The following is a 12,658-nucleotide window of genomic DNA, read 5'->3' on the forward strand; positions in this document are numbered from 1 at the left end:
ATATTATTATGATAAAAGTTTTTTTATAGGTTAGGAATTTATGGGACTTCTGAGGTGCTACATAGATGTCATAGGCGTGCGCACGGGGTGTACACACCCGGCATACACACATTATATATTTTTTAAAAAAAAAAACATTTTAACAGGATATAATATGTATGTGGAATACATTTATGTAACACCTCAGAAGTCCCAGGAATTCCTAACCTGTTCAAGAATGTTACTTTCTCTTTCAGTAAACCTGCCCTGCAAAGTGCAGGGCAGGTTTACAGCACAGAATTGTATAGTGGACATTCAGAGAAGGTCAGGATTTACAGGTCTCACAGGTAAAGGCTGCTATCTGTCCTCTGAGATCTTTAGTCATCCCCAGGGAGAGCTGTGCTGTGTGCTGGACAGATGGAAAGTGATGGAGGGTGCACTCTGTGAGGTTCTCTTCCTGCTCCTCACACCTGTACTGGAGCTGTGAAAGCCCCGACTCAGCCAGACAAGAATTCAAGGACAGAGACAGTTTTCATTGAAATGCTGCATCAGAGAGGAGTACGGCAAGCTGTCTTCTGGCAACACCGGGCATAGGATGGTGAGTAACTCCTGTGAGGACTGCAACCACAGTTTGAAGTAAACAGCCAGGAAGTTCTCTGAAGTTCACATGCTTCATCTCTGACAGTGGACAGTGGAGTGATATTCAGCTGACAATGATGTTGTAGCCAGAACTACAGAGTCAGCATTGGAAAATGCGGCTGATTAACAGTAGTTGTACACATCCATGACACATCCATGACAAATAGTTCCACTTGCAGCAGTGTCAATTAGAAAAAAAAAGAGTTCTCGCACATTTTGGCAGCATAAAAGCCCCTGGGGTGTGTTGGATGTGCCTGGGCTTCAGGATGTGCATGCCTATGGGTAGCTACTCAGCACAGGACCTGGAAGATTATGGTAATCATTGTAGTAGTATCTACTACTCCAGTGATTGTAAACTTCCACAATGATCCAGTAGGTGTCAAATATGTATATGTATATATATATATATATATATATATATATATATATATATATAATATGTCTAAGCTGGCCCAATGTAACTATACAATTAGGATCAATTCATTCATAATTCATTGTTAATCTTTCATTGTTCATTGTAATTCATTGTTAATCTTTTCCTAAACATAACAATAAACAAAAACATAATGATAGTCCAACCTCTATCCTTATGAAAACCCTAGCTTGCACTTTATGCAAAGAATCTAAGATGTGAGTTGGTATAAAGGAGGTAAGTAAAAAAACTGCCTGCACAGCAACAGTATCACACTGATTGCAAAGTGTACAAAGTTTTATTATCAATGATGTTAAATGCTATTCTGACCACCAGGATAAAATGAACACTACCTCAGTGGAAGGCAACAGTATTATGCACCATTTCGAAAATAATGCCTGGAAATGAAGTGTGCTTTTTGTACAGTGAATATTGCGTTGCATCTAATCTACTAATATTAGAAAGCAAGGCATGAAAAAATCTGAATACAATTTTTCTGCTTGGTCTTGCATAACTTTTCTTATATTAATGAAGTAAAATATTCAGTAGTAAAAAAAAGTTTTGCAGCAAATAATTAAATGTACCTAAAATATAATCGCCACTTAGTCGTAATCTATTAACTCTCATGGACTGATTTTGTTCTCATGGTGATTCATGGTTTATAAATTATCCAGTGTATCTCAAGAAAGGAAGGTGAGATACAATGTATCTATTGTGCAGTTGATGTCATATTCCCTAATTCAAGAGATCATGCTATAAACTAGCAATCAATAGACATCAGCACTTGCAAGAGAAGATCAATATCACCCAACTTGAAGATAATACAATGCAACAACAGCCAGCAAGATTGCTTGTAATAGTACAGCAGAATACAACATTCCTAAAAAATTATAAATTACCTAGCTTCAGACCTTTGAAAATCCCTTTGTTCCTATATTATCATATTTTCACATAATATATTGTTTGTCATAAAAGCACAGGATAATAGTTTTTGAACCTACTTCCATGTACAAAATAAAAAAAATGTATCCAGTGTGCAGGGCTGCAAATCATGTTAATGTTTTTTTTTTCTTTTGAACGATATTAAAGCTTTATTGTAAAATTACATCTTAGGCCGCGTACACATGGGCGGACTGTTCGCCCAACTTTGTCCGCTGAACAGTGTTTGGGCGGACAGTCCGCTCGTGTGTGGGCTTTCAGCGGACAGTTTCAGCGGACAGTTTGACGGACAAGGTTTTTCGGAATTTCCGAAAAACTGTCCGCTGAAACCTTGTTTCAGCGAACAGTCCGCTGGTGTGTAGGCTTGTTCGTCAAACAAAGTTGCGCGCATGCTCAGAAAGGATTTTCACGCCAAAAGTTATAATGCAGTGTATAAGACGTCGTATTTTTCGTCCCGTCGTACGTGCCGTTCACGTCATCGCGCACGGTTTCAGCAAACTGTTCGTCCGTCGTGTGTGGCCATGTCCGTCCATGCTAATTTTGAGCGGACTGTTTGCCGAAACTGTTTGACGGACAAAGTTGGGCGAACAGTCCCCGCGTGTGTACGCGGCCTTACTAATGGTGTTGCTTAATCATGTCCATGTTCAATTTCTCATCAGTTTAAGTAAACAGACTAAAAATCATAAAAAAACACAAACTTGAAACACAACACTATCAAAGTCAATGGTAATAGAATCTGGATGGGCTGGAAGATTGCCAGAGCCCTGTATTGGGTCTTCTATGGGGTCTACAGTGATTTCAAGAATCGCAGCAACCTCCCACCCATTGGTCTGCCATTTTAACGGTGGCAATAAAGCACTTTCAGTGCTTTTATAATGTTTCTAACCCAAATGGAGGGCCTTAAGAGAAGAACAAAGTCTTTGATTGGCCATTGGTAATACAAGCCACTGATTTCCAGAAGTTTAATGTTGTCTCTAGTGAATAATGTAATCATTTATGTAAAATTAGGATACAAGGACTAGTGATTACTGGTGTCCCAAAATATGTTGGTGATATGGCCACTGCCATATTGTTGAGAATTTAGCTAATGCTTCCCTCTTTCCCCTTGCAAAGCACCCTTTTCACAATGTTTAGGGACAAGGGCCTCTACCCGACCTTGGTGCCCCAAAAAGGAGTTGGTGCTATGTCAGAGTAATATCAATCAATAGAGGATCGATCTTTGACTGAAGCTGAACAATAACATGCCAGGCTGGAGATCAGTGTATCAACAGATTCTGATCTGCTTTTATTGATTGTTTCATAGCTTATTTTATTCAGGTAAAAAGGGGTGTACCTGTTCATCAATAATTGTACAATTGGGAGTATACATATGGTAACAGTTATATATTTGGACGTATACATCATGTTAATAATCATACATTTGGGTGTACACAATTAAGGAATAGCTGATTCAGCCCTATATCAAAGTACAATTTAAGGCAATAACATCTTGATTAATCATTTACTATTCATTAAAGCGGGAGTCCACCGGGACTCCGCGATTTTTTTTTTTTTTTAAAAGCCAGCAGCTACAAATACTGCAGCTGCTGACTTTTAAAATAGTGACACTTACCTGTCCAGCGCGCCCGCGATGTCGGAACCCGAAGCCGATCGCTCGGTCGTCTCTCGGGTCCTGCCGCCGCCATCTTGGGTATGGGAATCAGGAAATGGAGCCTTTCGGCTTCATTTCCCGGTTCCCTACTGCGCATGCGCGAATCGCGCGGCGCAATAAGGACGCTCCCCGCTGCCTCTGGGAGCTGTGTGTTTCCCAGCAGGCAGCGGGGCACTTGCGGAAAGGGGCGGGCAGTTGCGGAAAGGGGCGTAAGTTACGCCCCTTTCCGCAGACAGCTATCCCGGAAGTGGGTGCTGTTACCTGGATTATCCAGGTAACTGCACCCCCCTCCCCCCTGAAAGGTGCCGATTGTGGCACCGGAGGGGGGGAGGGTTCCGATGAGCGGAAGGTCCACTTTAGGGTGGACCTCCGCTTTAAATACTGCATGTTTAACCCAGCTAAAATAAAAAGGCGGACTGTTGATTTAGAGAAGGTAAGCCATTTACTTAGAAGGTTGTTCTGACCTGTTCTCTTGTATCATCAAATATGCTAGTTTTGCAGAAAATAACATTTCATCTAAACTAAAGATTTCCAGGCCTCTGCAATGATTGAAACCCTACTAGAGTAATGTCAAGCACAGATTCATGATTGATACATAATATATCTTTATAAATGTATCTTTATTTGTCTCAACACTCCCCCCTTTTGTTTCTTCACAAAACATACATTTGTTATTTTATTTGTTCTTCCTTCTCGCAGTAAGCCATTTCCTGAAGTATAAAACAATCTGCATGTGGTGTAACCAGCATAACGTGATTCTTTGGAGCAGTTATTCTACATATTACATATATTGGCATTCTATAGAAGATAGATCAATAACGCACAGATAATTATCATAACTATATGTACCCCTACTATTTGTAACCATGATCCAATTAAATAAAAAATAAAAAAATTACCCAAACCCTTGAAAGGGTTCCAACCACCTTTAGCTATACTTCTAGCTTGGTGTTTTAGTTCAGCTATCTTTTGTAAGTGTGCCTCAATTAGATCCTCTCAGTCTGATATCTATGTGCAGCATTGTGTACCTATAAACTTGCAAAAAACCCTCTGAAGCTACAAGATAATATTAAGTTTTTTTTTTGTAGAGCTATCTATGTAGTTTGTTTACTTCCTCATTTAGAAGGTGTATGGATTCTATAATTTTGGATACCATTTCATCAAAAATATTAGAAAGATTATTTAACCTGGTCACCATCATAGCTCCAGCCGGTTATTTGGGGAAAGAAAGTCTAGGCCATATCCCCATCACCAAATATCTCCTTCTTTTCATTCCTACATTATAATTGGGTTTTGTAAAAAAAAGCTTGTTTTTCACCATCTATTGCATATGTGGCAGGTACTAGGGTAACCTGGGTACAGGTATTCGATGCATTCTTTGGCAGCATTTTGTAAACCTTCTCACCACACAACATATAGAAGGAGGTGGGCGGAGCCAAGCATGGAAATCTCATATGAGGTATATTCTGTATTATTTGATCTATTAACAAGAAAGAGGTGTAGGCTTGGTCAGTCAGTGAAGGACTACAATATTGTCCTTTACAGACTAAGGTATTGTCATTGGCACTTGTAATAGGTACATCTATAGTTACCCCAAAGTGACATGCTGTAGTACTCAACTGTTTACCTCTTCTCTGGTTTAACTTATAACATTCGTTTGGGGTGCCATGTTTTCCAGCCACTTGAATAGGTTGTCTTAATTTTTCACAAACCCCTTCATCGCAACTGCTAAAATTTGCTTTAAGTATAATATATTCCACCAATCTTTATATGGATTTTGCGTAGTTATTTGAAGATTGGAATTTAAAGGTTCTGTGCCACTATGGCTATTAATGCAGGTGTAGACATTTCTATGGGAGGACTGGAACATATCCATCAGTTTGTACCTTTGCAACTTTTACATGCATTTTCCTTAAGATATTTGGGTGGTCATACTTGTAACTAGTTTTTTTTCTTTTATGCTATTTGCTATCAAATATAAGAGAACTAAAGAGCTCCAGGACTTCTGCAATGATTGAAACACTACTAGAGTAATGTCAAGCACAGATTCATGGTTGATACATAATACATATTTATATATTTGTCTTAATATTTGCCTCAACAGCTAATAATAAAGATGGGTGAGGGACATACTGTATGGTGAAATCTGAAAGCCCCCTTTATGTAAAGGGTGACTAAAACCCACCCTCTCCAAGGGAATTAGTAAAAAAGTTAAAGTTAAAAAAGACAACAATGAACTTAAAATCTATTAATGAAATAAAACACAAAGACATACTTTTAAAATAATGTTTAACAGTGTCCCCAGAACTAATTCTAGCATCAGACAGAGCCTCTAAAGATGTATTAATAAATAAAGTCATCCAGCGAGGTAATCCATGTCAACCAATCATCTGCAATAATACTGTCAGAAATCCCAGGTAATGTTATTCTCTACATTTTGTTACCATCAATTTACAATTGTCCCCATTTCTTTGGGAAAGAGCCACTTGTCCCTGAACATTGGGATAAGGAGGCTTTGATGTCCCCTGCAAGGTACCCCCAAATTTGTAAAGACATGTTGTCTGCAATGGTACAGGAAGGGAGGGTTGCATTTTCACTGTCCTCACTTTCCTGGCCACCCATGCTGCATATCTAAATAAGAGTCTGATTGAAATGTTAAGGAGGAACCCATACCATTTTTTTTTTAATGTTAAAATATGACATACCCCACAGCTGCGTGGAAGCTTTGTCTGTTATTTTGATGGCAATATATTGCTTAATTATAAACCAGATCAGACTGTGTTTTAATTTAACAACATACATAGACCCCTACTGATTTTTAAAGTGACTATAAATATGTGCACATTTACCATTGTGTGCATAAATTATACATGCTAAAATTCAATGTTATCAAGCATCACATATATTCTAGCTTTTCAGAATTGAATTGCTGATGTATTGTTCATGATGAAGTTAGCATTTTGCCAAACAGAAACAGCAACCCTACTTACTAATATATTTATCTCATACAAAATTGAATATTACCAAACAATAAGTAAGCACAAGTTCTATTATTAAGATTAATGTTGGCAGTAATCAACATAAAATTAAAATAGACATGTTTGACAATTAAATACAATTACATAACGCTAAATATATTACTGCAACTGGCTGTTTAACTTACTAATTGATATTCATTCATCTGTATTGCATTTCCTCCAAGACAAATGATTTGCAATGCATTTGTGATGAAGAATACACATTGTATTAATAAGAATGTGTGATCTGCTCTCTGAAGATATTGCTTCCTATGTGGTAGGTGTTTTTGATTACGCTGCAGGCAAAGTGCATAACAACCTACACTATGAGTGGGTGTTTGTATAATAAAAATCCATAATGCCAGGCATTACATATCATAAATCCAGGCATTACTATATCAGCAGTCTAATATAACAACAAGTTGGCCTCATGTTTTTCTAAGCAAATTTGTGGAAGCCCTAGCAACAGACAATTGCTTGCTGCATACAAACAGTGATTTTATGTAAGGAGCCCTGCTTACCTTAACATCCAAGAATGGCATTAAAGGGAAAAAAAACAAAAAAAAAAAAACAACCAGTGTATATCCTGGTTGATGTAAAGTCCCCCCTTTACTGCTCGCCTAACTCCCCTATTGGCTACAGAGCATTATGGGCCTCATCACTGGTCAATAGGGAGACGAAAAAAGAAGACATTTTCACTTTGTCCATGAAGAGGCCCAGATCCCTTTTTCGTTACTACAATGCTCAGTTTTTAAAGATAAAAAAAAGAATTTTACAGACATTTTACTGTTTGTAGGCAGTTGAATGCACCTGCACTATCATGCAGTAAGTGGTTGCCTGTGGCTTGAACAACTACAAGTTTATTAGGGTAAAATATGGGTGCCTGTTCACAAAAGCGTATAAGCTATTTGGTAAAGATCACCTTATATCAATTTATAAAAAGTCCATATAGAACATTTAAGTAGAAAACAATTCTCAGTTAAGTAACCAAAAAATAACATCCCTTTTGACTGAAAAGAGAAGAGGTTCAATATGCAGCTTCAGAATAGTTACTGTAAGAGCTTTGAAAATGTGGACTGGCCTTCAGAAGATATCACTTCCAGAAGATAGAGTAGACAGTTTTAACAGAGGGTGAATGCTTTCCTAAAAGAACCAGGAGTAGGCAGATTTCTAAAAAATAAATAGCAGTATGTTAACTCAGGGGTTTATCTGACTGCCACCAGTGGTAATCATGTATTTTTTACCTGTTAAAGAGTAAATGTAATGGTTTTGGTCAACTTTCTTTGGTTTTTTTAATACATAGAACTTTGTGTCACTAATGCCGTGTACACACGATTGGACTATCCGGCAGACAAACCGCCGGACTTTGCAGCGGAGGTCCGCCTGACTTTCTGAACAAGCGGACCTGCCCACACACGACCGGACTTTTCCGGCGGACAATTCGCCAGACTATGAAATGAACGGACTTGCCAAAACATGGAGAAATGTCCATTCATTTTGAACGTGGCTCCAGGTAGACGGGACTAGCGCAGGAAGTCAATGTCGCTGCCTCCATTGGCGAGATTGACACCACGCTGGCCCAGTCACCCAGTATGGACTTAAAGGGGAAGCCATATGCCGAAAAAACGGCATGGGGTCCCCCCAAAGTCCATATCAGACCCTTATCCGAGCATGCAGCCCGGCCGGTCAGGAAAAAGGGTGGGGATGAGCGAGCGCTGGTCTTCCATCTTGGGGGGTCTTCTCGCCGGACTCCTCCAATATCTTCTGCTCTTTTGCTAGCTCTTTTACTAGAGGAGGAGCACGGCTTTCTTCTTCGTCATCGCCGCCGCCGTCCTGGGGTCTTCTTTCGACCTCGGGGTCTTGTACCGCTCTTCGGGGGTCTTGTCCCCCTCTTCCGTTCTTCAGCCAGGCCTCCGCTATCTTCTTTCAGCTCTTTTACTAGCGTTGGCCCGGTCTTCTGTCACTGTTGCTGTTGCCTTCTTCTCTTCTTCTTCCTTGCGATGTTGACACGACGCTCTCTCTGGCCGCAATGGCAAGGGCGACTTATATAGGGACAAGGGGCAGGGTCACTGAGTGATGTCACATGGTGACCTCATCCCCTTATGATGTCACAGTCCGGGAGGATGAAGAAGGCAACAGCAGCAGAAGACCGGGCCAATGCTAGTAAAAGAGCTGGAAGAAGATAGCGGAGGCAAGCCAGAAGAACCGAAGAGGGGGACAAGGCCCCCGAAGAGTGGGACAAGACCCCAAAGTCGGAAGAAGACCCCTGGATGGCGTTGGTGGCGGCAACTACGAAGAAGAAAGCCGGGCTCCTTCACTAGTAAAAGAGCTAGCAAAAGAGCAAAAGATAGTGTAGGGCTTCCCCTTTAAATCCATAACAGGTGACGGGGCTAGCGAGGTGTCAATCTTGCCGATGGAGGCGGCGACATTGATTTCCTGCACTAGTCCCATCTTTCTGGAGCTGCGTTCAAAATGAACAGACTTTTCTCTGTGTGTGGGCAAGTCTGTTCATTACAAAAGCCCGGTGGACTAGCACACAGACAGCCAGATTGTCCGCCGGACTGCCGAGTCCCACAGACAATTTTGAGTCAAAACTTCTTTCTTAGTCCACCGAACTAAAAAGTCCGCCGGAGCCCACACACAGGCGGATTGTCCTAACCAGCACTGCCTGTTATCAGGACATACTGCACAACCACACTTACAGACACTATTGATGTCTAAGAGCCGGACCACACAGGGCGGATCCCAGAGCACCCAGTGCCCAGCCATAAAAACATATTTCCATACCCATGTACAAACCCCAGAGACCAGCCACATTTACAAGATAGTACCCAGCTCTTTCAAAGAGAAAAGGCAGCTCCAACTCCTCTGTCTATACTGACAGCGATGCAGCACCTCCAGCATATCCACCCAGCAGTGCACAGGACACTATGGAAGAGGAATGTGGTGATTCTCCTAGCCCAGCCATCTCCTGAGCAGTCTTCACAGGATGTACAGTACATGGCACCCTTATACACAGACAAGTAAATGTGGGACATTCTAAGTAGGCTCCCAACTAGGGATGGCCAAACTGTTCGCACGGCGGTCGGTTCGCGGCGAATTTCGGCTGTTCGCGGTCCGACCGATCGTCGGACTATTGCCGCTGTTCGACCGGCGAACTTACGTGTTTACTGTGTAAAAGAACTTTGACCTATGATGACACATCCATCATGTGGTACAGGACAGCCAATTGAGACATTACAGCACATGGACACTTGGACATTCCCCCTAACTTATAAATAGACCCGATCCGGCGGCCATTTTACATTCTTTCGTATGTCACTATAGGGAGAGGTTGCTGTGTGGAGCGGGGAGAGACTGCAGTGACCCAAATCGCTAGCTATTAGGTCCACAAAAGTTCTTTTAAGGACTGGTATGGTATAGGTGTAGTTCAGGATATAGGTTTGAGGCACTGATATTCAAGTCATTGTTGCAGCAGGTTGTCTTTTGTCAGTGCTGAGAGAGGGACAGATAGGACGCTGTGTGTTGCAGAGAGGGACAGTCAGTTTAATCATTAGCTGTTACTATTAGGTCCACAAAAGTCCTTTTCAGGACTGGTATGGTGTAGTAGTACAGGATATAGTTTTGAGTGCTATTCAAGTTATTGTTGCAGCAGCCTGTGTTTTGTCAGTTTAAATAGGGACTGATAGGAAGCTGGCTTGTCAGAACTGATAGCCCGCCAACTACTGCCATATAAACTGGTGGACTCGGAAGCCCTTTTGAAAATTTGTGGCCATTGGAACACCACAATGGAAGGTCCCAGGAAGGAAGTATTTCTCAGAGAAGGGCATCCCAGAGCTATATGGCCATATTCAGCGGCAAGTAAATGTATCTCTGGCACAGTGTCGGTGCCAAGATACATCTGACCACAGACACGTGGTCTAGCAAACACTTCCAGGGAAGGTATATTACTTTTACTGCCCACTGGGTAACCCGTGGCACCCGTGTAGATTTGGTTTTACCGCCACGGATTGCATGCAGGCCTGGCTCTTCTTCTCCTCCTCCCCCTACTCCATCCTCCTCCCTCTCCTCCTCGGCTGACTCCTCCTTTTCCGCTGCTAGCGTCTCTTCCGCTGCGCCACCCAAGCTCCCCAGAACCTATTCGACATGCCAGGTGAGACGTTGCCATGCCGTGCTGCGTCTGTTGTGCCTGGAAGCCAAGAGCCACACTGGCCCGGCACTCCTTTCAGCTTTGCGTTCACAGGCAGATCAGTGGCTAACACTGCTCAATTTGACAGTTGGTAAAGTGGTGTGTGACAACGGTGCCAATCTGCTTAGCGCATTGAAACAGGGCAAAATTACGCACGTGCCATGCATGGCACACGTCTTAAACTTGGTCGTGCAGCGATTCCTTGTCAAATACCCTGGGGTCCAGGACATCTTGCGGCAGGCAAGGAAAATCTCGGCCCATTTCAGAAGATCTTACAGGGCCATGGCTCGCCTTGCTGACATTCAGCGGCGACACAATCTGCCGGTCAGACGTCTTATTTGCGATTGCCCGACGCGATGGAACTCAACCTATATGCTTGATAGGCTGCTCCAGCAGAAACGTGCAGTTAATGTCTACCTGTATGAACTCTGCGGCAGAACAGGTTCTGGGGAGCTGTTTTTTTTTCACCGCGCCAGTGGCTGCTCATGTGTGACGCATGCAGACTTCTGCGGCCATTTGAGGAGATCACCAAACTGGTCAGTCGCAGCCATGGCGCCATCAGTGACATGGTACCTTATGCCTTCTTTATGGAGCGTGCATTGCATCGTGTCATTGATCAAGCTGTGGAGGAGCAGGAGCGGGAAGATGAGGAAGTCGCAATGCTGGATAAATTCCCAGGGGGGGGCTACTCTATCTGAGACAAGTGAACAACATGAGTCTGAAGAGGAGTCAGAGGAGGATGGTGCCTGGGCGGATGAGGAGGAGCAAGAAGAGCATGCTTTAAACCTTTCTGGGATCCCTGTTGTTGTGCGTGGATGGGGAGAGGAGAATGAAGAGGACGACATTATCCTGTATGATGAGCAGGAGCCAGGCCACCACACCGCTTCCAGTTTAGTGCAAATGGGGGCCTTCATGCTCCAGTGTTTTAATAGGGACCCCCGTATAAAAAGCATAAGGGTCAAGGACCAGTACTGGGTGGCAACTTACTTAGACCCCGGTACAAACACAAAATGGCGGAAATGTTACCACCGTCACAGAAGGCTGTCAGAATGGAGCACTTCCAGGCCTTGCTTCGAGAAATGCTGCATTCTGCTTTTGCGTGCGCTGGCAGAGGAGCAATTCCCACTCCCAGAGAAGGAGTTGCGGGTACCAATCCAACAGCGCCTGCAAGAAGAGGCCGGTTTGAAGATGTGTTGGTGACTTCTGATATGAGGTCATTCTTTCAGCCGACACATCGACAGGTGTCATCCGGATCCAGCATCAGGGAACGCCTAGACCGTCAGGTGTCCGACTACATCGGGTTAACGGCCGATGTGGACGCTCTGAGGAGTGATGAACCCCTGGACTGCTGGGTGGGCAGGCTTGACCTCTGGCCAGAGCTTGCCCAATTTGCAATCGAACTGTTGGCTTGCCCCTCGTCCAGTGTCCTGTCCGAAAGGACGTTCAGCGCAGCAGGGGGGATCGTGACCGATAAGCGTACTCGCCTAGCTCATGACAGTGTTAACTACCTCACATTTCTAAAAATGAATGAGGCATGGATCTCAGAGGAATTCAACACATGTGACCAGTAGACCATATACAGTGGTGTGAAAAAGTGTTTGCCCCTTCCTCATTTCCTGTTCCTTTGCATGTTTGTCACACTTAAGTGTTTCGGAACATCAAACCAATTTAAACAATAGTCAAGGACAACACAAGTAAACACAAAATGCAATTTGTAAATGAAGGTGTTTATTATTAAAGGTGAAAAAAAATCCAAACCATCATGGCCCTGTGTGAAAAAGTGATTGCCCCCTAAACCTAATAACTGGTTGGGCCACCCTTAGCATCAACAA

The sequence above is a fragment of the Lithobates pipiens genome, unplaced genomic scaffold (genome assembly GCF_037356315.1).
Source record: "Lithobates pipiens isolate NorthernLeopardFrog02 unplaced genomic scaffold, aLitPip1_a1.2 Scaffold_18, whole genome shotgun sequence".
Lineage (NCBI taxonomy): Eukaryota > Metazoa > Chordata > Amphibia > Anura > Ranidae > Lithobates > Lithobates pipiens.